The 5,000-nt window shown below is 38.8% G+C and overlaps 2 non-coding genes across 2 annotated transcripts; both read right to left on the reverse strand.

Moving 5' to 3' along the window:
- Positions 1 to 1,830: 1,830 nt before the first annotated feature.
- On the reverse strand, positions 1,831 to 1,912 carry trnas-uga (transfer RNA serine (anticodon UGA)). Its single transcript has one exon. It is a non-coding gene; the product is annotated as a tRNA-Ser (tRNA).
- A 1,017-nt stretch (positions 1,913 to 2,929) lies between these two features.
- On the reverse strand, positions 2,930 to 3,011 carry trnas-uga (transfer RNA serine (anticodon UGA)). Its single transcript has one exon. It is a non-coding gene; the product is annotated as a tRNA-Ser (tRNA).
- Positions 3,012 to 5,000: the final 1,989 nt, after the last annotated feature.

Below are 5,000 nucleotides of genomic sequence, written 5' to 3' on the forward strand. Positions count from 1 at the left end.
CTCTAAGTGGAACAGAGCCCATTCTACAGCAATTTCCCTGACATGGAGTCAGATTTGAGAAACGTTGGCCACTTTTCTGAAGTCATTTAAACGGGCACTGTCGTTGCTATGACTATACGGACACTTCTTACGTCTTCCCCTGGATGCCTTTACGTGATGACGATTCCAACGGGCTCGATTGCTCGTTCACAGGCCCTACAAATGAAAAAAACCTTTAGCTAGCAAGTCTTTTCTTGCTGCGTAACGCGCGTGGAAGACACCGACCCTCTCCTGTTCCAAGCATTAGTTTAGCCTGTTATATTTCTCCGGTCATCTTTTCACTCGTTATAGGAGTTAAAAACATCATAAGGTAGTTAATTTAAAGCGTTTTATAGCAATTTATATCCGTTTAGTGCGATTTTGGGACATTTATTTTTGCAACGATGTGAAAAGTTGGTCACGCTTTTCAGTTCATCCCGAACGTAGTTGACATTTCCACATGGCAAGAGGACAGCTTTCCACCAAAAGACGATTTCTCCCAAGAAAGGATCCTTTGCCCAAGATACTGATGGAAGAACAGCTCAAGGTAGGACATTTTTATTATGATAAATCGTGTTTCTGTCGAAACATTTTAGTGGCTTAGGACGCCATGTTTTTTGACGTAGCTTCGCTTGGCGCAAACTGTATTGAAAAGTAAGGATAAATTAAAAAATGTAATAACGCAATTGTATTAAGAATTAAATTGTCTATCAATCCCTGTCCACCCTATATTTTTTAGTCACGTTTATGAGTATTTATGTATAAGAGTAGATCACTGTCTAAGTGGCGCAAGGACATTTTCTTTACCAGCTTGTCTACATTTCACATTGTCTAACCATGATTTTGGTGGCTAAATATAAACATTTTCGATCAAACTGTATATGCATGTTGTAATGTGATGTTACAGGAGTGTCATCGGAAGAATTCTGAGAAGGTTAGTGAAAAAATTAATATCTTTTGGCGATGTTGACTTTTATCGCTCACTTTGGCTAGAATCAATGCTGGGCTGCTAATTGCTATGTGCTAAGCTAATATAACGATTTATTGTGTTTTCGCTGTAAGACACTTAGAAAATCTGAAATATTGTCTGTATTCACAGGATCTGTGTCTTTCGATTCGTGTATGCTGTGTATTTTTACGAAATGTTTGATGATTAGTAGTTAGGTAAACACGTTGCTCATTGTAATTATTCTAGTCCATTTGTGATGGTGGGTGCAATTGTAAACTATGCCATCTACCTGAAATATGCACTTTTTTCTAACAAAACCTATCCCATACCATAAATATGTTATCAGACTGTCATCTAATGAGTTTTTTTGTTGGTTAGGGGCTATAAATATCTTAGTTTAGCCGAATTGGTGATGGCTACTGGTGTTGGTGGACAAATAAAAGATGGTGGAATATGCTAATGTGTTTTTAGGTAATAGATGTACATCTTTACATATTGTGTCTTCCCTGTAAAACATTTTAAAAATCGGAAATGTTGACTGGATTCATAAGATCTGTGTCTTTCATTAGCTGTATTGGACTTTAATGTGTGAAAGTTAAATATTTTAAAAAAATATTTTTTTTGAATTTCGCGGCACTGGTTTTTCAGTGGGGGGGGGGGGGGGGTGTGCCGCTAGCGCCACGCTGATCCTAGACAGGTTAATGTGCTAGTCAAAAAACTATGTGCAGAGAAAGTACAAGTGAGTACAAGTACAAGTTATTCACTGAGAATAAGATTTTAAAAAGGACAATTCCATGTATTAAGGACATTATCCATATCAAGTCACTAAGTATATGTTAAAAATAAAGACCGGTTTGCCATAGCGCTGTGAGCAGGGTTCGAACCTGCACGGGGAGACCCCATTGGATTTCAAGTCCAACGCCTTAACCACTCGGCCATCGCACCTACTCCTGTTAACTTTGACGCCTTACCCAGTCCGCTATCTCATTCTGACCATTTTACCTCTAAAATGACCAGATTAGCCTACTTGAAATGTTTGTAATGGAAGATATATTCTGAGCACTTGAATCAAAGGACAAGTCCACGGTTTAAGGACATTATCCATATCAAGTTCCCAATGACATGTTACAAATAAAGACTGGATCGTCAAAGCGCTGTGTGCGGGGTTCAAACGTGCGCTGGGAGATCCCATTGAATTTCGAGTCCAACGCTTTAACCACTCGGCAATCAAAGCTTTCTGAGGTGGATCACACAAGGACAAAAGTATCCAAATTCAACTGCCTAATTGAACATTTTTTCAAGCAAAGTCAAATGAGCTATTTTCTGAGCACTTCAATCATTGGACGAGCCCATAAAGTAAGGACAATTTAACTTCTCTAGGGTAGGGGGCAGCATTAAGAATTTTGTATGAAATGCATGCCCAAATTAAACTGCCTGCTTCTCGGGCCCAGAAGATATGATATGAAAACTGTACAGAGAGAACAAATTGGATGACAATTCCAATGCTTAAACCACTTGGCCATCGCAGCAGTAGGAATCTAAGGAAAGTGATGAGGAGAAAGCAGAAGTGGGCTATACGCTTCGAGCAAGGTAAGAACATGGGTGGGGAGACCCCATTGAAATTCAGGTCCAACGTCGAAAGAACTCGGCCATTGAATGCTGTTGGAATGCAAGTAAAGGGATTGGGATTTGGAAACAGACATCATTGGTGTAAAATGGTCAACTTGATGGCACGACATATTGATCTTGTTGCGCCAAGTAACCTCGGTCCTTTCCAAAGCTGTGAAGTTTGGAAGTTTAATGTGCAAGTCAAAAAACTATGTGCAGAGAAAGTACAAGTGAGTACAAGTAAAAGTTATTCACTGAGAATAAGATTTTAAAAAGGACAATTCCATGTATTAAGGACATTATCCATATCAAGTCACCAAGTATATGTTATAATAATAGACAGGTTTGCCATAGCGCTGTGAGCAGGGTTCGAACCTGCGCGGGGAGACCCCATTGGATTTCAAGTCCAACGCCTTAACCACTCGGCCATCGCAGCTACTTCTGTTAACTTTGACGCCTTACCCAGTCCGCTATCTCATTCTGACCATTTTACCTCTAAAATGACCAGATTAGCCTACTTGAAATGTTTGTAATTTAAGATATATTCTGAGCACTTGAATCAAAGGACAAGTCCACGGTTTAAGGACATTATCCATATCAAGTCCCCAATGACATGTTACAAATAAAGACTGGATCGTCAAAGCGCTGTGTGCAGGGTTCAAACGTGCGCTGGGAGATCCCATTGAATTTCGAGTCCAACGCTTTAACCTGTTGGGGATGGGGGCGCTGTTTAGACTATTTATGCTAATGTGGCTAATTTTTTAAACGGCTTCCCACAAAATCCTTGATCGTACAATATGCATATTATTATTATTATTGGATAGAAAACAGTCTATAGTTTCTATAGGAGTTGAAATTTTGTCTCTAAGTGGAACAGAGCCCATTCTACAGCAATTTCCCTGACATGGAGTCAGATTTGAGAAACGTTGGCCACTTTTCTGAAGTCATTTAAACGGGCACTGTCGTTGCTATGACTATACGGACACTTCTTACGTCTTCCCCTGGATGCCTTTACGTGATGACGATTCCAACGGGCTCGATTGCTCGTTCACAGGCCCTACAAATGAAAAAAACCTTTAGCTAGCAAGTCTTTTCTTGCTGCGTAACGCGCGTGGAAGACACCGACCCTCTCCTGTTCCAAGCGTTAGTTTAGCCTGTTATATTTCTCCGGTCATCTTTTCACTCGTTATAGGAGTTACAAACATCACAAAGTAGTTAATTTAAAGCGTTTTATAGCAATTTATATCCGTTTAGTGCGATTTTGGGACATTTATTTTTGCAACGATGTGAAAAGTTGGGCACGCTTTTCAGTTCATCCCGAACGTAGTTGACATTTCCACATGGCAAGAGGACAGCTTTCCACCAAAAGACGATTTCTCCCAAGAAAGGATCCTTTGCCCAAGATACTGATGGAAGAACAGCTCAAGGTAGGACATTTTTATTATGATAAATCGTGTTTCTGTCGAAACATTTTAGTGGCTTAGGACGCCATGTTTTTTGACGTAGCTTCGCTTGGCGCAAACTGTATTGAAAAGTAAGGATAAATTAAAAAATGTAATAACGCAATTGTATTAAGAATTAAATTGTCTATCAATCCCTGTCCACCCTATATTTTTTAGTCACGTTTATGAGTATTTATGTATAAGAGTAGATCACTGTCTAAGTGGCGCAAGGACGTTTTCTTTACCAGCTTGTCTACATTTCACATTGTCTAACCATGATTTTGGTGGCTAAATATAAACATTTTCGATCAAACTGTATATGCATGTTGTAATGTGATGTTACAGGAGTGTCATCGGAAGAATTCTGAGAAGGTTAGTGAAAAAATTAATATCTTTTGGCGATGTTGACTTTTATCGCTCACTTTGGCTAGAATCAATGCTGGGCTGCTAATTGCTATGTGCTAAGCTAATATAACGATTTATTGTGTTTTCGCTGTAAGACACTTAGAAAATCTGAAATATTGTCTGTATTCACAGGATCTGTGTCTTTCGATTCGTGTATGCTGTGTATTTTTACGAAATGTTTGATGATTAGTAGTTAGGTAAACACGTTGCTCATTGTAATTATTCTAGTCCATTTGTGATGGTGGGTGCAATTGTAAACTATGCCATATACCTGAAATATGCACTTTTTTCTAACAAAACCTATCCCATACCATAAATATGTTATCAGACTGTCATCTAATGAGTTTTTTTGTTGGTTAGGGGCTATAAATATCTTAGTTTAGCCGAATTGGTGATGGCTACTGGTGTTGGTGGACAAATAAAAGATGGTGGATTATGCTAATGTGTTTTTAGGTAATAGATGTACATCTTTACATATTGTGTCTTCCCTGTAAAACATTTTAAAAATCGGAAATGTTGACTGGATTCATAAGATCTGTGTCTTTCATTAGCTGTATTGGACTTTAATGTGTGAAAGT

Source organism: Salvelinus fontinalis, unplaced genomic scaffold (assembly GCF_029448725.1).
Source record: "Salvelinus fontinalis isolate EN_2023a unplaced genomic scaffold, ASM2944872v1 scaffold_0327, whole genome shotgun sequence".
NCBI classification, from domain to species: domain Eukaryota; kingdom Metazoa; phylum Chordata; class Actinopteri; order Salmoniformes; family Salmonidae; genus Salvelinus; species Salvelinus fontinalis.